At 40.5% G+C, this 25,404-nt stretch overlaps 1 long non-coding RNA gene across 1 annotated transcript; it reads right to left on the minus strand.

Annotated features, from left to right (window-relative positions):
* Positions 1 to 530: 530 nt before the first annotated feature.
* LOC116907101 lies at positions 531 to 22,485 on the minus strand. Its single transcript, XR_004388805.1, has 3 exons — positions 22,379 to 22,485; positions 20,189 to 20,375; positions 531 to 637 (listed from the first exon to the last, which is right to left on the minus strand). It is a non-coding gene; the product is annotated as an uncharacterized LOC116907101 (long non-coding RNA).
* Between the last annotated feature and the right edge of the window lie 2,919 nt (positions 22,486 to 25,404).

A 25,404-nucleotide genomic window follows, 5' to 3' on the forward strand; every position in this document is an offset into this window, starting at 1 on the left:
GGATTACTTCTAGACACCTTTTAAAAATGTTGTCAATTTTTTTGCAGCTCTACAACTATGAGTGTATATTAGTCAATATGTGGTACACAGGATCTATAATGAATTTGTCTTGTAGACTATTATATTCTAAGGTTAGCCGAACATTTGACTGCATCATTATAGTATGGCAGTTATCACATCATAAAATGTGCATCCAAGAAAAAAACACATTATCCACACAAAAAACACTATCAAACTTAGTACCCCTTGGTGGCTTTTAATTAACTATTTAGTCCAGGAACTCTGGACTATGCAGAATCCATCTCTAGCTGTCAGTTCTAAGAGCACAGGAGGGGACAGAATACTCGAATGAGCAAGATAGTCTCAAGAGTCAAGAGTCAAGGAATACAATTTAAAATAAAAAGGATTAAAATGAGTATTAATATAAATATTAAAAGTATTTTCAAACGTGAAAAATGTTAACAAGAACTTATAACTATGAAATAACAAAAATAAAACCTGATTTAAAATCATAACAAAAATATTTCTAAACAGCATATTCTTAGTGAACATTTAGAAGCACAGTTATATTGCTGTTTCTCCTCTAGCAGGCAAAATGGCAATGCAGTCCCCAAGTCGTCTCTCAAGTGGTGTTATCCTAAAAAGAAAGGGAGTAAAACCTCAATCAATCAGGCTGGCTTAGAGAAAGATAAATTTAGGGTTTCTTAGCAATGAATAAATTAACTATGAGGGAGAATATTCATCCAAAAAAATGTCCTTACTATTCAGCATGGGGGTCAGCGGGGGACTCCTGAGAAAGGAACCTATTCTTCAGGAGGCTCTCTTCCTGCTCTGTGTCCCATTCCAGCTCTCTTGCACTTTCTGAGACCAGAAAGAGGAAGGCAGTTATTCAGAAACTGATTTGTTGGGGACCTGCCTGCCAGCTGTCAGGTTGCTGCCTTCTATCCCCTCATCTCTATTGGAGGTCACCACTGATGTGTTAACTGATAACATTGCTGGTGTGTCTGTGGGCAGGGCAAAGTCTACAGCAACCCTCACAGTAATGTGGGCTGCCCATCTGGGACTTAGACTTAAACCAGTGCAAACCAAGAACAGGGCAATGGGAAGAGACCTCACTGGGTTAGAGGACAAAAGGAGAAGGTCATCTGTTACCAAGATTAAAGCCAATGACAAGGACTAATTTGCCATTTGCACTCGGTTATTATCCCTGAAAGGTATAAGAACCAACTTGGAGGTCACATGACCACAGAATGTCATTTATCACAGGACCAAAACTTGTTCAAAGCGCTACATAGCATCCATTCTATCACAGGGACATGCAATAATATGATAGGTTATTCATCTGTCACCGTTTCTAGACTGCAGCTTCAAAAAGAGCAGCAAAGCATACTTGTCATTCAGTTTTGAAAAGTGTTGGACTTCCCTGAATACTTGTGCATAGACAGAGCAATGAACATTTCCAATGCATGAGGTGGTTGTCTTGTTGGGAGTGTAAATTAGTAAGGTGGTAGGGGAAAGCAAACATGTATCAAATTGGCAAATGTAATCAGATATTGTTATGCTGACACAGCTGCTTGTTCCTACCAGATGTGGCTGGGTCTGGAGGTTGCTGTTCTTCTCCTGTTCATCCTTATCGTTCTTGTGAAAGTCAACCAAATATTTCTGTAGCAGTGGTGCACAATCCAGCTGCTCTGCTTTGCTCTCCTTCCTGAATGGGAACAACTTCTTCTGCACACATATCTTGTCCATATGGATCCGGCTGGGCAGGTTGCTGGAAACACACTCTGCATAGTTAGATCCTGCAGCCTCTTCCTCCCATTCCTACTCCCAAGTCCCACATATGCGCCCTGGACCCAGATACCAAAGAAAACTTCATATACTACCTCTCGATGTACATAAGGCTGCTTCACAAACATCAAGCAGCCAATTCAGGGAAGACTAAATTGTTTCGGTGACCCAAATACCAATAAAAGTCCATATCTCTCCAAAACAACAGGGGATGAACATCTATACAAGGAAGCAAAAGGTATGGGGGCAACATCAATTAGTAGTGGGCAAACACCCTCAAATGAGGTCAGTAGAATTAGAGGAAGGTCATGTTATCCATGGGGTCCACACACTGATTTGTGATAAACCTCGTATGACCCCAGAGGCCCAGTTCAGCCTATTAACCATTGGTGAGCTGAGTCAGTACTGGTCTACCTAGAGCCTTCTGAAGATGCCTAGACCCTCTGGGTATGAGTAACAGTCTCCTGTGGACCTAAAAACTGAGTCCAAAAGACCCAGGGCATAGTGATGTTTAAAGAGCACAAGAGACTGGACCAGAGCTGTAGACCTCCAATCAGAACAAAGGAAGGCACCTGTGGGCAAAGCACAGTTAATGGCCGTTCTGACCAGTACTCACCGATAGAAGTTAATTTCCTTCTGGAGCTCCTGAAATTTCTCACAATGCTCGATGTTCTTCATCTCTAAGTTGTGCAGTAATGACATGACCTCCCTCTCCTTTATCTTCAATTTTTCATGAAATGGATTTGACCTGAGGTAGCAGCTGGCCCTAGGAAGAAAAAATACAATGAACATCTGCATTTAGCAATATATGAACTCAGGCTGGGTCCTGTACTACCACAGTCCTGGAAAGACAATTTCTGAGTTCTACATATTGGGAACTTCTTCAGCTTCAGAAACTTGTTATTCTGGGCCTAGGACCCCATAAGCTAGGCATCCAGATAAAGGGTTCCCAGGTTCCCTTTCTTCAATCATGCAGTCATGTTTGTTATGCGATCAAGAGCCTACGGCATAGCTGTCCCGGCCCCCACACCTAAAAAACTGTGATTTTATTTTTCCTGTTTTGACAGCAGGAATTCTACATCCTAAATAACTAATATTGTAGAGACAGACATTCCATATAATTATGGAGTTGAGAACAGAAAGTGCCACAACAGTATAATCTGCCCAAAAGGTGCAAATGTACAGACAAATGGGACTACATAGGCAAAGACCTGTGCTGTTGAAAGTGGGGCTCCCAAAACAAAGCACTCACATCACCATGAAAGTGTTATACAGGTAAATACTCAGGCGAAAACATAGAACCCTAGATTCCAAGTGTGGAGGGAAATATAAACATATAAAAATTGCTCATATGAATGTAGACGTGTACACCCAAGACACAGAAACTGGGACACACCCACAAGAAAAGAAAAGTAAACAGTAAGAGAATGAGAAAGAGAGCCAAAGTTGGAAACAGAGAACACAATCAGAGTCAGAAGAAATGCATGCCACATTATTGGCTCAGAGGTAAACAAAAAAGAAGGAAAAGCCCTGTGCCTCAGGACATCTAGTCAAACATTGAGATGAACAATTTGGTACCACTAAATTCAGGCTATGGCAATGAGAGTCCAATATTCTGTCACCTTCCTATCACACTCCCGAGCTCACAACACCTAGAAACTTGCAAAGCTACCACCTGTCAAGGGTTTTCCAAATGCACACTGGGAAGTCAAGCTCCAGTAACTTTATCCCTGAATTCTTCTCTGAGGCACATGTTCAGATTTTCAACTGGAGGAAGCCTATGAGACCATTTCCCATCTCACTCTTGAGCAAGGGTCAGGGTCTGAATCTCCTCTATATAGGAAATGAAGATTAGGACAAGTTCTTTGGGAGGCACAGCTTTCTACAACCCAACACCTTAATAGAGTAAGATGGAGGTGACATTGCAGATCCATGAATGACACAAGGCAGTTTGGAGCAATGCATACCTGTTGTTTCTGTATCTCTCTGTCACATAAGTCAGGAGATCTCTTAGCTCATTTCTCTCCTCAGTAGCTAACTGCAGCTGTCTAATCAGTCTCTGCTCTTCCGTGTTCTCCGTGTTGGCCTCCTTGTTGATTACCACAGGGCCAGGGGATGATGTCAGTCTCCCATCCTCTGTAGGTAGAAGAACACAAGTGAACATACATGGGGAGACTGATGAGTGTGCATAGACCATGTCGAGGCCCAAACAGGAGGAGAGCATGTGTAGAACACAGCGTCACCACAAAGATTTTGGCCTATGCTTAAGAGACCTCCTCAGTGGAAGTCAACTCTCCCAGCTCTCTATAGAGACCAAGAGATGTCAGCTGCCAGGTGTTCCCTATGCCTGCCGATCCATGCTCCATGTACCACAGAGATGGCTTCTCCGGGATTGTTATCCACTGAAAAAGGTACAACTTGGTTTCAGGACCCTCACTCCTGTGTTTTCAGAAGTCAGATGATAAATTCAACATCCAAAAGACTTGAGTGATTGGAGATACTCAGATGTCCTGCACTGATACTCTAGGCCACCAAATTTGGAATTAAAGAGCATTCTGGGGGAGGTCATGGGCAACAGACTTATCGATTCCCCCAAATGAAATACTAAATGCCACGAAGTGCCAATCGGTTACAGGATGAATCTTGTTCTACCTGCTCAAAATAGTTTTCATACTGTAAAATATGTTTGTAACACACAAACTCTAAGTTATAATGCTAAGGATGTCCCTGCCAATAGAAAAAGTCAAAGGAGTTCTAAAAACATAAGGTCATTGCCAGGATCATAATTCTCTTCCTGATATTAAAGTCAGAGGTCTATTGTATTTAAAGAAGCAATGAGAGAGAAGTAGATTGATGCCCTGTCTAAATTCAGAAAAGTTGGACCCTCAATGTCTCCTGATGGTGTTAGTATATCGATATAATTGATATTGATATACTGACATATGCACTTTAAAAGTAAAGGCTAGAAGTTCACAGAATAAATAGCATTGGCCTTACCATATCCTCCCTTTGGGGATGGGCAAACTAATGTTCTGAAATCCTTGACTTTCAGGAATTGTGATCTTCATGGAACTTCAATTCCTTTGCAGATACTCCAGTTATTGTGGCATATTGCTAGACAGGTGAGCCTAAACCTATTCTCCCTCTGAAAGAAAGCTCAGCATACAATTCACAGAACTTACTCCGCATTCCCAAGGCCAGCTTCCTTTGTCCATCATTTGTTTTTGATGAAAGGCGAGATTCCCTCACTCTGCTCTGTCCAAAATCGATGTTCACCCTCCCAAAATGCTTGGCAAGACGGGAAAACATGTCTTCATATATATCTGCCAGGCAGGGACTGAGGACAAAAAAGGGCACTTGTTGTTACTACAACACTGGTGACATCACAGAGGATGCCAAGAACTCTCTAGGACACAGTAGAATTTCCAAGAAGGGACATCTGATGTCATGGTGAACAGACTTTGCCTCCCTGCTAATAATCTCTCTGTACAGTGCATAAGCTGAGGTGCCCTTTCCAGGAGACTTTCCCAGGGTATAGCCACAGAGTACCTCCTGCTTCCAAGGCCAAATATTCCTCAAGGCTTTATTATGAAAACCTTAGTAATTCCAGTGCATTTTAATGAATGTTTCCCTCCAAATCCTGCCCAAAAAAAGTCTTATCTTTACTCAAATTATCTTCATTCAGCAATATTAGCCATTTAAAATTCCTGAGAAATAATACCAGTTTGAATATGCAGTCAAAACGTTCTCCTGTCTCGTTATGTACATGTCCTTGAAATCACATCTAGAAATAGGTTGCAACATGGGTGTATATTATGGGACCTCTCATGAAGCCTTGTACTTAGCATTCCACAGTTGCCAAAAATTCCTTAGGAGAAAGAGTTGAAATCATTAAGGTGCTAGGAACAGTGTGGAGTCAAATTGTCAGAGGAAAGTGAAATGTTGGAGCCACCAATGAAGGCACCCTCATGCTGCTTGTGTGGTTCTCCTCTTTGCACCAACGTCACCAAAGGAGCATTGCTCACAGGCCTCTGTAAGCTAAACCATGAGATTCTGTCTGACAGTTTGTATCTTAGGCCTTTCACTGGGCATTCCCTCATCTTCTCTAAATTTAACCCCATTCTTCTAGCTTTGAGACCGAACAGGTGATTAGCTCTTAAACCCTACCCCTGTTTTGGTCCATATCCCTTCCCTACCATGTCTATTCTGAATCTCCAGCTTCAGCCTTCCTCTCCCTATGTTTCTCTGTATGCCTGGAGTTCTGCCCACATACTTTCTGCTGCAGCTCTTGGCCATCAGATCTTTATTTCGTCTAATCTAAATCAGTGAGACAACAGCTGATAGATTTCTTAGCTTGTGTTGAGATGGTGAGAAGGACAAACATCTACAAAATAACAAACCTGATGATGGGCCATAGAAATGACAAGACAGAAATCCTGCCAGCACTTAGCTCTCTGCCAGCACAGAACTAACAGTTGTAAGTTAACACACCTTAATACAAAGGGAGGTCACCTCAGCATTTCCTCTTTTACACCATAAAATTCCTTTATCTTTACCACTGCTAAGCTAGATAAAATAAGAAAATTTATGGAATGCATCAGATAAGAATGACAGTCACAATATTCAGTCCATTTGTATTTGGCAAAATTGGAGAAGGTACTTCATTAACTAAATCATATTAGTGTTAGATTTTGTACCTGAATCACTTTCTCTCACTATTTAAGTTTTTCTATCCTCTATCTATCAAACCTTGCACTTATTAGCCATAATAACTCCCCTGAAATGAAAAGTACTTTTGTTAATTCTAAATAACTTAAGGGTTTATGTCCTTCATTTTTATAATCTTACACCTGTTTTGTGGACATATTGTCATTTTTTTTTCTTTTTCTTTTTTCAACTTCCACCAGGAGATTATTTCTTCTCTGATATGGAGAAGGATGTGAGGTTCTACTTCAGATATGAGGGGAGGGTATATCAATGGAGTTGAATTGCATGATGCGAAATTCACAGAGAACAAATAAGTTTAAAAAAACTTAAAATGAGCACAGTGGGGACAAAGAAGTGAATGATTAGCGTGGAGAGGTTTGGCAGTGGACTACACATTTGTTGGGTGGGGTTGTTTTTGGTGGGGTTCTGGAGTAGTCAGAATGTTGTCTCTTCTGGTCCTTCCAGGGAAACTCCTCCTTCTTCTCCCATCCCTCCTCTGCCTCCACCTACACCTCCAACTGCCATAACTGCCTCCTACTACAGCAGCAGTTTCTGGGCATCTGCCTTTCTGCTCAAGCTCTTCTAAGTGCTCAGGGGTGATACAAGCTTTGAAAAGTCTCAGGCAGCACTCAGGACATGCACACTCTGTTGTCATCCCCATCGGGGCTCAGGATTTATGGTGCCAGAGCAGTTGTGGGGGGCATTTTGATGCTGCAGGGGGTTGTCTGTCGAGCCCCTCATTCTCGACCTTCCATGTCCACCCTGGTCTTGTCCAGGTTCCTAGTTGTCACATTTCTGTGTGATGGTGAACAAGTTTTCTTTTCTGAGTCTCACAACAAGAAAAGGTTAAGAGTAAACTATCTAGTCTTCACCTCCATCTGAGATCTGAGAAGGAGAAATGTTCCCTGAATAAACAGTTAATTCAGAACAAACAGCTTCCAATTCTAAAGAAATGACAGAAATTGTTGGCTACCATGACAGACAGTCAGCAAATATTCTTGTGTCCTTGTGGCACCCACCATCAACTGAATGGACCAGGGGCTCTGACAACAGTCCTTTGAAGTAGGTCTTTTGAAGGACTATCTTCTTTTTCTCTCCAAAGCCTGGGACAATAGACTTCCCCATGATCCCCTTCTCCACAATCTGGACAGCTTTCTGGCAGCAGTGGAGGTAAGTGGGTAGTATTTCACCCCATGGCCACTTTGCCACATTTGAAGGAAACTCCAGTTAGGGTTCTTTAGTGCCCATCATTTTCTTCAGAATAGATTGGGGACACTGCAAGGAGATGAGGTCTCTCCCACTGTGAAAAGCCTTTAACTACTAGGACATCTGAAATGGCAGATTCTTCAGATCTCTACATAATTTCAGAAAGACCTTTTTATGTAAAGTCTATCTCAGTGGAGAACCGTGGCTTTTTTTCAAGGGATTTACTTCCTGTTTATCTTTGAAAACATACAAGAAGCTACATAAAGCTGCACTAACTACACTGTACCTGATTTCCCCAGAAGACTGAGTGTTTACAGTTGGACAGTACTAGCCTGCATTCCTTAATTCTCCATGGCAGTGTACAGTAGTAATTTAAAACAATTAGAATTTATACCACATTGTGAATAAGCTACATATCTTAAACAAGATTTTAATCATTTATGCAAGTACAATTTTAAATTCTATCATCATTCAAAATCCATGCCATCCTAAAATATTTGAGACTTGGAGTTGCTTTCTAGTATAAAAAGAGATTGACTAATCTATGCTTTTTTTCATTTTGCACCTTTCTCCTGCTTCCCAAAACCCTAGATAGGAGAGAAAAAGGGTTGAGGAGAGAAAGAGCAAGTAAGAAAGAAGTCCCTGATTCTATACTCCTTTACTGTTTCCTCACTGACCATGACCAGTAAAAACTTGCAACCAACCCCCCCAAATGACAATAAATGTCTGTAACCCACTGCAGACAGTAGCAGCCACCCATCATTCTTTTCAGAATGAGGGAGTCATGTTCATTAAAGTTGTATCCGTATGTGTGTGGGGTGACAACAAGTTTTGGGTACCTTACAATAATTGGGATATTTTCCAAATCCTGTGAGATGTTGCACTTTCAAATGCTTCCAGGTACTGAATGTGGAGGGATTAACTGAAGTCCTGGCTACATTAACAATTGAAAATACAAACACACATTCATACCATTTGAGGAAGGTCGCACATTATCTACCTCTTGAAGTTTGCTCAAAACTATTGGTCAGTTACTTTTTTATTTAGCTTCAGGTATCTTCTTAGTATACAGGAGGAAAGGATACAGATCATTTGCCAAAATATTACTAATTGCCTCTGAGCCAGTCACCAATAGAATTCCTGCAGTTCTTTGAAGTCTCATCAGAGAGGCTCTATTTTGCACACTACTCACAATACTTATGTCACCCATTTGGCAAACTAAAAGGGAGTGTTATGATCTGCTTAAATATTTCAAAAGTTTTCCCTATCCACAGTCTTACACCCTCCTCCAAAAAAAAAAAAATAAGAGATTCCTCACAAGATCAAGTCCACTAGTGCTGGTACCAGTTTATATATCAGTCACATTTCTGTCATTTCTGTTACTGCAAAAAAATACCATGAACAAAAACATCTCAAGGAATCCAGTTTTTCACCTTATGGTAACCAACCCCCAACTACAAAATTATTTCATTGCTAAGTCATAAATATAAAGTTACTACTCTTTTGAACGATTATGTAAATATCCTGTATAAAGTATGTCTCCTATGTGATTGCCCCAGGAAGTGGTAGCAACCAACAGGTTGAATACTTCACCTTGTGTGTGGAGGTGGTGGTGGTGGTGGTGGGTTTTTTGTTTTGTTTTGTTTGTTAGTTTGTCCTCTTTTTGAAAACCCAGATGTTGATAAGGACATACACCAATACCTGGGTCTTTTATATAATTCCTATGGACTTTGTGTCTGTTCTCATGACATCAACAGGCTGGGTTTCTTTTTTACTATTCCCCAAAATGAACTTGACATTATTAAAGGTGATCCGTCCTGCAGTGTTTTACTGTCTTACTATTTAGCAGTGTCTGACTACCCTGCTCATTTGTGCTTTCATTGGTTGAGATCTTTTTATCATTCCCTGAAGCCCTGCATCAGAATTAGGACGGGATGGATTTAAACTTGTAGTTGATTCTGGTAGGATTCGATATAACAATATTAATCATACCGATGCATGAAAATGAGAGGCCTTTTCATTTTCTGGTTTCTTCAATTTTTTGTTATTTTTCTTAATGTTTTCATTGTAACAAGTCTTCACTTCCTTAGATTTATTACAAGATTTTTAAGGCTATCCTGAATGTGTTTGTTTTCTTGGTATGTTTGTTGATATTTATTGTTGGTATACAGGAATTTTATTGATTTTAATGTGATTTTAGTGAGTGGGTCCATGAGCTGTAGGAGTTTTCTAGTGGAACATAGTGGTCTTTATATATGGATCATATCACCTGCAAATGAGAATACTCTGACTGCTTTCCTTCATATGGACCTGCCTTTCCATCTTTCTATTGTCATAATGTTTGGAGAAGACTTCACATATTAGTTGGATTAGATGAAACGATTGAACATCTGTGACTTATTCCTTATTTTAGTGGAAATGCATTAAGATTTTCTCCAGTTAGAATGCTGTTTGCCATGTATATTTCCTTTACAATGTTAAGGTATATCTTCTCCATATCCCAGATTCTCCAGGAGTATTTTGTGTATCACTGTGAGATTTTGCCAAAAAAAATTGTCTGCCTCTAGTGCAATTATCATGTGTTTCCTGTTCTTGGTTTCATGTGGTATATTGTTTATTCATTTGTATTCGTTGAAACATTCTTGCTCTCTGGAGTCAAGCCAGCTTGATCATGGTACCTGATACGTTTGGTATATGTCTGAATATTATTTGTGAGGATTTTATTGAGAAAATTTTCACTTAAGTGTTCCTTCCAGTCTTTGTTTGTTTTCTAGGCTGCCAAGAGACATCATGAGCAAGGGAACTTTTAGAAGAAAGAGTTTATTGTGGCTTACAGTTTCAAGGATCATGAATCTATGATCATTATGCTGGGGTACATGGCAGCAGGTAGGTCACCATGTTTCTAGAGAACTAGCTGAGGTCTTACATCTTATCTGCAAGTTGGAGATAGAGAAAGTGAGAGTTAAGTATAACTGGTATGAATTTGGAAACCTCAAAGCCCAATCCCATAACACTCCTCAAAAAATCCATATCTTATACTTCTTCCCACACATTTCCTCTAACCAGCAACAAACAGTCATACATGTGAGTTTATGGGGCCTATTATCATTCAAATCAGAATATTCAACACCCAATTGTCCATAGGATCTTAAACATATCGTAATGAAAAATGCACTTCCCTCGCTTTCCCAAAGCCCTATAGTCTTTCACAGTCAACACAGTTTATCTAAAGAGCTTCATAAACCTGCAGGCAGTCCTTTATTTATTCCCCCAATGAAATCAAATGGCCAATTACACACATCCAATGTGTAATGCCAAATCACATATGTTATCATTGCAAAGGGATATTGGGAAGGTGGAGAGCCAATTCAAGGCATAATCCCAATAGCGCACACTGCAAATTCTCTACTAATGACAAATGACCAAGCAATTAGATGGGTCCACTCCTCTGGCTTTGCTGCTTGAAACATAATTCATAAACTTTTGTTGTACCATATATATCTGTGGATGGTGGTTGTGTTTTCAATGTCACTCATATCTAGAAATTTTAATTTTTCCACATTATTTCTTTCCTGACCCTTTCAGTAGTGTATTGTTTATGTTACTTACTTTCCATGAGTGTGTGTATTTTCTGTACTTTTAATTGTGTGATACCAGTTTGATTCCTTTGGGCTCAGATGGAATACATGATATTACTTCAACTTTCTTATATTTTCTGAGGGTTGTTTTCTTTCCAAATATGTGTTCAATTTGGAGAAATGTCCACAGGCTGATAGAAAATATATGTATAGTTCACTCTAGTTTGTTAGGTCCATTTGCCTGATGATGTCACTTAATTCTGCTCCTCCTGTTTTGTTTATTTGCATATGATCTGATAAGTGGTCAGAATGGAGAAGTAAAACAAATCACAACCACTATTAGAACTAATCTGTAGTTTCATATCTATTTGATAACATATATTTTTAAATTTGGGAAGCCTGTGTTAATATGTATGTATTTACAATTGTAGTATGTTTTAGTAATTGCAAAGTATGAAGTGAATTTCCTTACATCATCTGGACAAGATTAGTTTGAAATCTATTCTGTCATCTAGGTAGAGAAACTGCATAGAATTGCTATAGCGACATGTTTCTTAGTTCTGTTTCCCTAGTATACCCTCTATATCTGTCATGATCATAATCCTGTTTCTGGCTAAATACATGTCTGTTTACTGGGGAATTGAGTTTAAGATATGTAAATATTATTTAAACCAATGTATTAAATTTTGTCATTTTGCTAATTTTTGAGGTTTTTTTTTAGGCTTCTTTTGTTTGGCTATCCTAGTGTTCTTAATTTATTTCCTGTGTCCTCTGGAATTTTATCTTTCCCTGCAAACCAAAATATTCCCATTAGAATCCCCTATACAGCTGGTTTACTTGTTATACATAGTTTTTCGTTTTCATTTATTTATAATATCCTTTAATCAGCACAGTAGTTGGGCAGCTGCCTCTCCTGCATGGAATTAGGTCTACTTTCCAAACAATGACTCTGACCTCTTACTTACTATGCAGCATCTTGGCTGCTCTTTGTTCCACTTGGACAGCCCTCAGGACCAGGCTCTCCTCTGTCTTAACCCATGGCTGCTGTCCTCCTTCCTCTCTCCTCTCCATCACATCCATTCTTCCTTTCTTCTCTAGCAGCTTCTTCTTCCTTCTTCCCTCCTCATGATCCTCTCTAGCAAAGCCCTCAAAGACTCACCTCCACCATCTCTCTGCTGTGCTTCTTTATAATCACAATTAACTGGGAGCAGAGTCACTTTTTGGGGTTAACCAGTCTTGAGTTCTACAAATTAGCATTAAAATACAAGCAGAATTAGGTCAATCCCCTACAGGGTTTTCTTTCTTTCTTTCTTTCTTTTTCTTTTCTTTTACCTTTTTACTTTTTATTTGATTTTTGGCTATCTTTTATTAACAGGTTATTTTACTTCTTTACATTTCCTATGGTGTTCCCCTTTCCAAACTCCCTTAATGAAGCCTATCATCACATTTCTGCTTAGCTTTTCCTATATGACAGTGCTCCCCAACTCACACATATCCATTCCCACCTCACACCTCTAGGATCTGCGTTTGGTGGGGCAATAGGCCTCACCTTGAACCATAGAGCCATCCTTGCATACACTTTGGCTGGCAGTTTGGTCCCTGGGAGCTTGGGGATTAGGGAAAGAGGATCTGGTCAGATATTAAAGCCAATGATTGCTGCATTCTCTTCTTTTTCTGGTTATAGGTGAAATTATGTTTGTGTGCTTCTCTTTCTTGAAATTATTGTGAGATGATTAATTTCTTGGCTTTTCCTGGGTAAAATTTAGTTGATTGTCTTGGAGTTTACCTCCTATTATCCTCTGTTGTGCTTTCTTAGAGAAAAATATTGTTTAAATTTGGTTTTGTCATGTAATATCTTGGTTTCTCCATTTATGGTGATTGTGAATTACACAGTGTATAGGAGCTTGGGTCTGCATTACATCTGCCCAAGATTTTCTGACTTTTAGAATCTCTGTTGAGAAGTCTGGTGTAATTCAGATAGGTCTGAATTCATTTGTTACTAGATATTTATACCTTACCCCTTTTAATGTTCTTTCTTTGATCTGTGCATTTAGTGTTTTAATTATTATGTGACTGGAGGAATTTTTCTGGTACAATTAATTTGGCGTTCTGTAGGCTTTTTGTATTTTTTTGGCCATTGCAATTCTCTTCTATATCTATTATCCTTAGGTTTGGCCTTCAGTTGTGTCCTGAAATTCATAGCTATTTTGGATTCAATACACTGTACATTTTTATCTGAGATGGATTTTTTTGCTTTGTGCGGTGACCTTCTTGATCCCAACTCTTCCATTTATTATCCCGCTGGATAATGAGACATGGTCAGGAATGGTGACCTCTTTCCATAAACTATATGAAAATAGGGAGGTGACTTTATGTGTGTCAAGTATCAGTAGTCTCCTGGATGGGTTTCTTTCCTGGTTGGCCATATACAACAGTTTCAAAAGCCCAGGATTTATGTTCCCTGGGATTCCTACGATGATGCAATCAGACATGACAGAGAAAGACCAGAATACACATGAGAGAACTTGATTTTTATAATAGAGAGAACATTAATAAGTTAGGTTGCAAAATATCTTATCACACTGTGATCTCCAAGAATAGATTATTCATTGAAAAACTATTGTATGGTATAGCATCGCCAGGGCAAAGTTAATTATGCAAGACCCGTTTGTTTGCTGTAAACATGGAGTTTATTACTGTATGGCTCATCTACCGCACACCTTTATTGCAAAGGTAAAAAGCACACTTAGGTCATGAGCAGATCAAGGCAGGACTTGAAAGGAAATGAAGAAAAGTAAGGCAATGGAAAGTCTTAGAGTTGAAGGATTTTTAAGAAAGTGTTCAGAGGGAATGAGAATACCTTTCTTCTGGGAGGTTAGTGAATTAGGAAGGACAGTTGGGAGCTTTACTTGACTACAGCTTTTGAGTCCGGAAACTTCATTGGTAAAACTAATGTCTGGAATTTTGTGTTGTAAAACAACACATTGGCTCTGCAGCTCTTGGCAAGGTCCATGAACAGAGAGATCACACTAGCTGGGAACAATCTGAGAAGAAATCAGGTTTTCGTTAGTGTCCTGTGAAGTCCTCAAGGAGAGAGGAATGGATGGGTAGCACCATAATAGAAGGCTTTAGGATCTCATATAGATACCTTCAATATAGATGCAGAAAAAGAAGAACTAAATGACTTCCCAGGAATTATCTCAATTCTAATCATGATTATTTCACATTGGCAGTTTATACTCGATTCATCTTTTTAAATTTAAAACGAAAACCTTTGGTTTAAATTCGAGGTAGCATTAGAATCACAGTATGTTTACAATACCTGTAAGGTGCCCGGCATCTAACCCTACGTGGCTAGAGATTCTACTTTTAAATTCATCACCAGAGAAAATTTCCAATTAACCATGCCAGGGAGGCCCTGACCAGTTTGTCTGTTCTGTTCATCTCCACAACAAGCCAGTTGAGCAGAAACACCTCCATTTTACAGATGAAGAAATCACAGCTCAGAGCCAATGATCATCAGATCCCTCAGTCTCACTGGCTGTCAGTTACACCCACATCCTTCTCTGTAAAGGGAAGCATTGGGCCTGATGTGCGCTGTGCAAGCTGACTCTCCTGAGATGATCAATGCTATTCTTGAACCTGGGAGAATTGAAGACAAGATGAGCCCACAGACTCCTGGGATAGATTCTGCCTCTGGGTCCTAGGGTGGGACACAGTATCCCTTGCCATGTGTGTCTACTCATCTGAGGAGTCTGCTCCCATGTGTCAGCTTCTATGGCAGTGGTTCAAATCACTCCTAATGATGCAACCCTTTAATACAGCTCTTCATGCTGTGGTGACCCCAACCATAAAATTTTTTCATTACTACTTCATAATTAATTTTCCTGTTCTTATAAGTCAAAATATGCAAGGTGTCTGATATGCAATCTGTGTGTGAAGTTGTTCCTCACAGGCTGAGAAACATTACTTTATATAATTTTTTTAAAAGAAAGGCCTTCATATAAGGAGGACCTGGAGCAGTCATAAGGCCAAAGACACTGTGAAATAGTGACATGTTTTCGCAGGCCCAAGTCTGCTTGTCTTAATGACAACAGAGATTACTGGCTAGAGGCACAATCTGCAATCACTGTCCCCGTGACATTTCTTATCTCAAATTTCCCCCTTACAATGTCTGTCTGCTTGGACATGTCTGTCCAGGATGCTAGTCCCTTTAGTCTCTGATAAAGACAGAATGCTAAAGACAGGAATGGTTTCCGTCTTTCTGCCCACAGTCACTTGTATAAAAGTAAGTGCAAATCCCCGTGGGTAACTGTGTGTCTCTCACATAGTGTATGAGACTTGAAATAACATCTGTTTGAGTTGACAATAACCAACTCCCACTATAGATTTAGAGCTGACCAACAATTACTTTCAGGAGAATGAAGAAGCTGGCCAGGCCTGGAGACTCAGATCCCCTCCCTGCCTGGGGTAATCCCACCCACAGTAGACTTCAGCTTCACCTAGCAGGTGTTACAGAAAAATCTGACCTTAAGATTCTGAAATCCACAATATGCACAAACCCTATAGTTGTTAGGTGGCCGATTTGGGGGATTTCTCCAGTTTATAATCACTTTGGCCTCTTCTCTCCCCTGGGGTGCACTCTGGTCTCTCTTGTCCTAGAAAGACCTGGTTCAACTCAAGGACTTCTAGGGGAGGAGCTTTCTTGTGGGAGTGAACATGGATCAAGAATGTAACCCCATTCTGACTGGGTAACTAAGCTCCAGAAAATCTTCCCCAGGCAAAGAACTGGGTCATGTGGAAGCCTACACTGTTTAACAGGGAGATCTGGTTGCTTTGTCCAGGAAGAAGCGCTTGGGTGTTGACTATCACTTCTCAACCTTCTGTTCTAAGTCACTTCTCAGAAGGGGCAGTTTGCTCTAACTCCTCCATGGGACCTACCCTTCAGTGTGGCTGGAGGATCCTATGGTGGTGCAGCTCTGAGCTGGGAGTGGGAGCACTCAGACTGACTTGGAGAAGCCTATTTTCACAGCTGATCTAGATGTGAGGAACAGGTGCTTTTAAAGAAGCATGTGAAAGTATTTCCTGCAGGAGAGACCACTCTGCTGGCAAAGTCACACAGGACAGGGAAAAGCGAGTTTATTTGCTGCCATCACATCCTCCAGTCTCTATATGGGGCGAGGCTTTGCCTCACCTTGGTAACAACAGATTGTAATAAATGAACCTTTTGCTGATTTCTGTAGTGGTGCCGATCTCAAAATCTCACTGAGAACCATGCAGAGCCCGGATTTAGGCTGTACTAAAGTAGGCCACAGTTTCAGTGTTACCTGCAAGGTACCATGGGCAGTAGTAACCCAAGTCTGCATGCACCTCGACAGTTTTCACTATAGTCTTCTAAGTCATTTTATAAAATTTTATAGCGAGTTCATGGAAGAACAGGCACAAACATAGACATGACACACACACACACACACACACACACACACACACACACATACTTTACTGACATGGTGCATATTCTTTGTAAACCAAAATAAGGTGAGCATTAATGAAAAGACACTAATATTTGAATAAATGGAGGAAGGCTGTGGGGAAATGGTGGCTTAGAGTTACTTAAAAGGTCCTATGCAGGCTCTCCTTTGGTTGGAGGCTAAACTTCAAGTGCAATTGGGGTTCGTTATTTTCTTTCTCCATAGCAAACAGGGCTAGGGTGGAAGCTAGGGTTTTCTGCATGTTAGGCAAGTAGTGTAACATTAAATTAAATCCTAAGGCTGGAATACTATTAAAATTCTCCAAAAATACAGGGGAAACTGGATGAAGACCCCTAGCTGACAATGTGAACATCTCAAGACCTATACTGGACAATGAGTGACAGAAATGTCTGAAGACTGGAAATGTTTGGCAATCACAGAGATAATGGAAGGCCCCTCAGACTACACTTTACTCTAAGACCAGTTTGTTCAGGTAAGGGATGACATGAACTGTTGTCTCCTGTCACAGATGTCAGTTGAAATTATCCAAGTATTGTATGCCAATGGTAGCATTAGCAGGACAAAGCGCACCTTGTCTTGAAGTCTTATAAATCATGAGCATGGGTAGCAAGACCCAGGCTCTTCCAGGCCCATACATATAACTGAGGACCTCAAGTACAGTACCAATGTGATAGTGTGGTGGAAATCTTGTTACAACTAGCTTCTGTTTTGACACAGATGACTCTTTCTGTGGCATGGTTAGCTCATAATGAATGACTAGAGGACCTATGCTTGAGAATAAACAAACACTACATTGCTTCTTTATCTGCTGAGCTTTAAAGCCCTGGTGTGACAGCAACTGTTTGTGGACATTCGGGATTATTACTTCTGTACTTTTACGTTCTGAGTAACTCAGACTCTGAGTAAGTCAGTTCAATTCCATAAATTGGAAATCAGTCACCTGGAAGAAATACTTGTTACAAACAGGGACCCTGGTTTGTCATGGAAAAAAGGCAGCTTTTACTGGCCCACCTAGGTTCTGGGTTTGCACAGGCTTGCTATCCAAAAGAAACATGTGCTCAGAGCTGTAGGCTGCATTCACTATGGTTGCTCTTGAGGTTCCTCCCTAAACTGCTTAGATTAAGATAATTTTACCATCTATCAAAAGAATTTCCTATGTGCAGCTGGCCTACAGGAAGATAGTTTCCATTCTGTATTTTATAAAATGTGCATAGTAGATATGGTCATCATTGATACCAGGTGAAGGATCTGCTCTAATATGGAAACTAAATGATGCTGGAATAACATTCTGTATCCACAATGACAGAGGGGCACCAGAGCCCTGTATGGATTCCTGGTAGCCTAACACATTGAGCCTGCACAGCTCAGTAAGGTAAATGTGAATACACATTTCCTGAGATCTCTCTATTTAATTGGAGGTGATCTTGTCTACCTAAGAGAGCACATGCCCTCGAAATACAAAAGCCACCTGCAGGAGCTGTGGTCTTGCCTCACAGGTTAGAGCATCTGCTGCTCTCTCAGAAGAAGCACATGGTTCCTAACAATCATCTAAAACAGGGAATGTGATTCCTTCTTTTGGGCTATGAGGGAATTTCACCCAGGACAGGCCACAGATAATACAGTAGAGAAAAAGACCCATTGACATAAATGATCATTCTATGCCTAATCCGCAACAATAACAACACAGCATATGTGTGGCCTAGGACAACAGCATTTATCAAAACCTATTTCCCAAGATGATTTGGAAGGTCATTATCTGTGTGGGTATATTGATCGTGTACTGCAAGAAACCAAGAAGCACATGGTTCTCCATTATGATTACTTCCATATTTCTTTGGAATTGTTCTCAATTTTTCTGCAGCTCTACAACTATGAGTGTATATTAGTCAGTATGTGGTACACAGGATCAATAATGAATGTGTGTTGTAGACTGTTTTATTAAGATTAGCAGAACACATGACCGCATGGATAAAGAATGGCAGTGATCACATCATAAAATGTGCATCCAAGAAAAGAACACATTATCCACCCAATATACGCTATCACACTTAGTACCCCTTGGTGACTTTGAATTCACTGTTTAGCCCAGGAACTCTGGACCATGCAGAATCCATCTCTAGCCCTCAGTTTTAAGAGCACAGGAGGGGACAGAACACTTGAATAAGCAAGATGGTTTCAAGAGTCAAGAGTTACAAAACAAATTTTATTCATAAGGAATGCAATTTAAAACAAAAAAGGATTAAAATGAATATTAATAAAAATATTTAAAAGTATTTTCAAATGTCAAACATATTAACAAGAACATATAACTGTGAAATAACAAAAAGAAAACTTCATTTAAAATCATAACAAAAATATTTCTAAACAGCATATTCTTAGTGAACATTTAGAAGCACAGTTATATTGCTGTTTCTCCTCTAGCAGGCAAAATGGCAATGCAGTCCCCAAGTCGTCTCTCAAACAGTGTTATCCTAAAAAGAAAGGGAATAAGATATCTATCAGTCAGACTGGCTTAGTGAAAGATAAATTTAGGGTTTTTAGCAAAAATTAAATTAACTATGAGGGATACTATTCATCAAAAAATGTTGTTACTATTCAGGGTGGCAGTCAGCAGGGGACTCCTGAGAAAGTACAGATTCTTCAGGAGGCCCCCTTCCTGCTGTGTGTCCCATTCCAGCTCTCTTGCACATTCTGAGACCAGGTAGAGGAAGGCAGTTATTCAGAAACTGATGTGTTGGAGACCTGCATGCCAGCTGTCAGGTTGCTGCCTCCTACCACCTCAGCTCTACTGGACCTCACCATTGATGTGTTAACCGATAACATTTCTGATGTGTCTGTGGGCAGGGCAAAGTCTGCAGCAACCCTCACAGTAATGTGGGCTGCCCATCTGGGACTCAGACTTAAACCAGTGCAAACCAAGAACAGGGCAATGGGAAGAGACCTCATTGGGTTGCAGGAAGAAATGTGAAGGCCATCTGTCACCAAGATTAAAGCCAATGACAAGGACTAATTTGCCATTTGCACTTGGTTATTATCCCTGAAAGATACTTCCCAACGTGGAGGTCACATGACCACAGAATGTCATTTATCACAGGACCAAAACTTGTTCAAAGCGCTACATAGCATCCATTCTATCACAGGGACATGCAATAATATGGTAGGTTATTCATCTGTCACCATTTCTAGACTGCAGCTTCAAAAAGAGCAGCAAAGCATACTTGTTAATAATTCAGTTCCTGAAAAGTGGTTGTCTTCCCAGAATACTCATACACAGACAGAGGAATGAACATTTCCAATGCATGAGGTGGTTGGCTTGTTGGGAGTGTAAATTAGTAAGGTGGTAGGGGAAAGCAAACATGTATCAAATTAGCAAATGGAATCAGATATTTTTAGGCTGACACAACTGCTTGTCCCTACCAGATGTTGCTTAGTCTGGAGGTTGCTGGTTTTCTCCTGTTCGTCTTTATCTTTCTTGTTCAAATCAAACAAAAATTTCTGTAGCAGCGGTGCAGAATCAAGCTGTTTCGCTTTGCTCTCCTTCTTGAATGGGAACAACTTCTTCTGCACACATATCTTGTCCATATGGATCCGGCTGGGCAGGTTGCTAGAAACACACTCTGCATAGTTAGATCCTGCAGCCTCTTCCTCCCATTCCTACTCCCAAGTCCCACAAACTCGCCCTGGACCCAGATACCAAAGAAAACTTCATATACTACCTCTCCATGCACATAAGGCTGCTGCACAAACATCAAGCAGCCAATTCAGGGAAGAATAAATTGTTTCTGTGACCCAAGTACCAATAAGAGTCCATGTCTCTCCAAAACAATGGGGGATCTATATCTATCCATGGAAGCAAAATGCATGCGGGCAACATCAATTAGTAGTGGGCAAATCCCGTCAAAGGTGGTCAGTAGAATTAAGGGAAGGTCATATTATCCATGTGGTTCACACACTGAGTTGTGATAAACCTCGTATGACCCCAGAGGCCCAGTTCAGCCTATTAGCCATTTGGTGAGCTGAATCAGTACTGGTCTACCTAGAGCCTTCTGAAGATGCCTAGACCCTCTGGGTATGAGTAACATTCTCCTGTGGACCTAAAAACTGAGTCCAAAAGACCCAGGGCACAGTGATGTTTAAAGAGCACAAAGACGGAACCAGAGCTGCAGACCTCCAATCCAAAGCAAAGGAAGGCACATGTGGGCAAAGCACAGTTAATGGCCTTTCTGACCAGTACTCACCGATAGAAGTTAATCTCCTTCTGGAGCTCCTGAAATTTCTCACGATGCTCGATGTTCCTCATCTCTAAGTTGTGCAGTAATGACATGACCTCCCTCTCCTTTATCTTCAAGTTTTCATAAAATGGATTGGACCTGAGGTAGCGGCTGGCCCTAGGAAGATAAAATAAATGAACATCTGCGTTTAGCAATATATGAACTCAGGCTGGGTCCTGTACTACTGCAGCCCTGGAAGAACAATTTCTGAGTTCTACATATTGGGACCTTCTTCAGCTTCAGAAACTTGTTATTCTGTGCCTAGGACTGCATAAGCTAGGCATCCAGATAAAGGGTTCCCAGGTTCCCTTTCTTCAATCAGAAGGGCTAGATCTGCAGTCAAGGTGGTTAAGCTATCAAGAGACTAGGGCATAGCTGTCCCACCCCCCACACCTAAAAAACTGTGATTTCAATTTTCCTGTTTTGACAACAGGATTTCTGTATCCTGAATAACTAATATTGTAGCGACAGACATGCCATATAATTATGGCGTTGAGAACAGAAAGTGCCACAAAGCTATAATCTGAACAAAAGCTGCAAATGTACAGACAAATGGGACTACATAGGCAAAGACCTGTGCTGTTGAAAGCCGGGCACCCAAAACAAAGCACTCACATCACCACGAAAGTGTTCTACAGGGAAATATTCAGGTGAAAACAAAGACCCCTAGATTCCAACTGTGGACAGAAATATAAACATATAAAAATTGTTCATATGAATGTAGGTGTGTACACACACAGACACAGAAACTCGGACACACCCACAAGAAAAGAAAAGTAAACAGTAAGAGAATGAGAAAGAGAGCCAAATTTGGAAACAGAGAACACAATCAGAATCAGAAGGATTGCATGCCACATTATTGGCCTAGAGGTACACAAAAAAGAAGAAACAGGCCTGTGTCTCTGGCCATTTAGTCAAACATTGAGATGAACAATTTGGGATCTGTCCCCTCAGACTACTACAGCAAGAGTCCAGCACTCAGTCACCTTCCTAGCCCACACCCAAACTCACAGCACCTAGAACCTTGCAAAGATACCACCTGTCAAGGACTTTCCAAATGCATACTGGGAACTCATTCTCCAGTAACTTTATTCCTGAATTTTTCACTAAGGTCACAAGTTTAGTTTTTCAACTGGAGGAAGCAGATTAGACCATTTCCCATCTCACTCCTGACCAAGAGTCAGGTTCTGTTTGAATCTCCTCTATATCGGAAATAAGTTTTAGGACAAGTTCTTTGGGAGGCACAGCTTTCTAGAACCCAATACCTTAATAGAATAAGATGAAGGTGACATTGCAGATCCATGAATGACACAAGACAGTTTGGAGCAATGCATACCTGTTGTTCCTGTATCTCTCTGTCACATAAGTCAGGAGATCTCTTAGCTCATTTCTCTCCTCAGTAGCTGACTGCAGCTGTCTAATCAGTCTCTGCTCTTCCGAGTTCTCCGTGTTGACCTCCTTGTTGATTACCACAGGGCCAGGGGATGATGTCTGTCTCCCAGCCTCTGTAGGTACAAGAACACAAGTGAACATTCCTGGGGAGACTGATGAGTGTGCATAGACCATGGTGAGCTCCAAACAGGAGGAGAATGTGTAGAACACAGTCTCACCACAAAGAGTTTGGTCTATGCTTAAGAGACCTCCTCAGTGGATGTCAACTCTCCCAGCTCTCTATAGAGACCAAGAGATGTCAGCTGCCAGGTGTTCCCTATGGCTGCCGACCCATGCTACAGGTACCACAGAGATGGTTTCTACAGGATTGTTATCAACTTAACAGGGTACAACTTGGTTTCAGGACCCTCACTCCTGTGCTTTCAGAAGTCAGATGATAAATTCAACATCCAAAAGACTTGAGTGATTGGAGATACTCAGATGTCCTATCCTGATACTCCAGGCCACCCCATTTGGATTTAAAAATCATTGCGGTGGGTGTCATGGTCAACAGACTTATCAATTTCTGTAACTGAAACACCAAATGCCACAGAAGTGCCCATCTGTTACAGGCTGAATCTTGGTCTACCTGCTCCAAATACTTTTGGTAATGTAAAAAAAAATATTTGTAACACACAAACTCTAGTTTATAATGCTAAGGACGACCATGCCAATTAGAAAAAGTCAAAGGAGTTCTAAGAACATAAGGTTATTGGAGAAGCATAATTCTCTCACTGATACTAAAGTCAGAAATCTACTTTATTTAAAGAAGCAATAAGAGTGAAGTACATTGATGCCCTGTCTAAATTCAGAAAAGTTGGACCTTCAATGTCTCCTGATGGTGTTATTATATCAATGTAACATAATATATGCACGTTAAAAGTGAAGGCCAGAAGTTCACAGAATAATAGCATTGGCCTTACCATATCCTCCCTTTGGGGATGGGCAAACTAATGATCTGAAATCCTTAAGTTTCAGGAATTGTGATCTTCATGGTAATTCAATTCCTTTGCAGATACTCTAGTTGTTGTGGCCCATTGGTAACAGGTCAGCCTAAGCCTATTCTCCCTCTGAAAGAAAGCTCAGCATATAAGTCACAGAACTTACTCCGCACTTCCCAGGCCCGCTTTCTTTGTCCATCATTTGTTTTTGATGAAAGGCGAGATTCCCTCACTCTAGTCTGTCCAAAATCGACGTTCACTCTCCCAAAATGCTTGCGAAGACGGGAATACATGTCTTCCAATGTATCTGCAAGCAGGTACTGAGAAAAAGTAGGGCACTGGTTGTTACTACAACACTGGTGACATCACAGAGGATGCCAAGAACTCTCTTGGACACAATAGAATGTCCAAGAAGGGACCGCTGATGTCATGGTGAACAGACTTTGCCTCCCTGCTAATAATCTCCCTGTATAGTGCATAAGCTGAGGTGCCCTTTCCAGGAGACCTTCCCAGGGCATAGCCACTGAGTACCTCCTGCTTCAAAAGCCAAATTTTCCTCAAGGCTTGATTATAAAAACCTTAGTAATTCCTATGCATTTTAATGAATGTTTCCCTCCAAATCCTGCCCAAAAATGTCTCATCTTAAGTCAAATTATCCTTATTCATCAATATTAGCCATTAAAAATTCCCTAGAAATAATACAATTTTGAATATGTAGTTAGAAGATTCTCCTGTCTCGTTATGTACATGTGCTTAAAATCACATCAAGAAATAGCCTGTAGGTTAGGTTGCAACATGGGTATGTGTTATGGGACCACTCATGAAGCCTTGTACTTAGCACTCGACAGTTGCCACAAAATTCCTTAGGAGAAAGAGTTGAAATCATTATGGCGTTAGGAACAGTGTGGAGTCAAATTGACAGAGGAAAGTGAAATATTGGAGCCACCAATGAAGGCACCCTCATGCTGCTTGTGGGGTTCTCCTCTTTGGACCAACATCACTAAAGGAGCATTGCTCACAGGCCTGTGTAAGCTCTACCATGAGATTCTGTCGAACAGTTTGTATCTTGGGTCTCTCACTGAGCACATGCTATCTTCTCTAAATTTAACCCCATTCTTCTAGTTTTGAGACCCCACAGGTGATTATCTCTTCTACAAGTATGCACTGTTTTGGTCCATATCTCTTCCATAGATGTCTATTCTGAATCTCCAGCTTCAGCTTGCCTCACCCTATGATCCTCTGTTTGCCTGGAGTTCTGCCCTCATACTTTCTGCTGCAGCTCTTGGCCATCAGATCTTTATTTCGTCCAATCGAAATCAGTGAGACAACAACTAATAGATCTCTCACCTTGTGTTGAGCTGGTGAGAAGGACAAACATCTACAAAATAGCAAACCTCATGGTGGGCCATAGAAATGACAAGACAGAAATCCTGCCAGCACTTAGCTCTCTGCCATTAAAGGACTAAAAATTGAAAGTTGACACACCTTAGTACAGAGGGAGGTCACCTCATCATTTCCCCTTTTACACCAAAAAATACCTTTATCTTTTCCACTGATCAGCTAGGTAAAATAAGAAAATTTATGGGATGCATCAGATAAGAATGACTGTCACAATATTTAGTCCATTTGTATTTGGCAAAATTGGAGAAGGTACTTCATTAACTAAATTGTATTAGTGTAAAGTTTTGTACCTGAATCACTTTCTCTCAAAATTTTTAGGTTTTCTATTCTCTATTTATCATAGCTTGCACTTATTGGCCATAATAACTCTCCTGAAATGAAAAGTAATTTTCTTAATTTTAAATAATTTAAGGGTTTATGTCCTTCACCTTTATAATTTTACACCTCTTTTTTGGACATATTGCCATTTTTTTCTTTTTCAACTTCCACAAGTAGATTATTTTTTCTCTGGTATGGAGGATGATGCCAGGGTGGACTTCAGATATGAGGGGATGGTGGATATCAACAGAGTCGTAACTGCATGATGTGA

The sequence above is a fragment of the Rattus rattus genome, chromosome 8, assembly GCF_011064425.1.
Source record: "Rattus rattus isolate New Zealand chromosome 8, Rrattus_CSIRO_v1, whole genome shotgun sequence".
In the NCBI taxonomy this organism is placed as follows: Eukaryota; Metazoa; Chordata; class Mammalia; order Rodentia; family Muridae; genus Rattus; species Rattus rattus.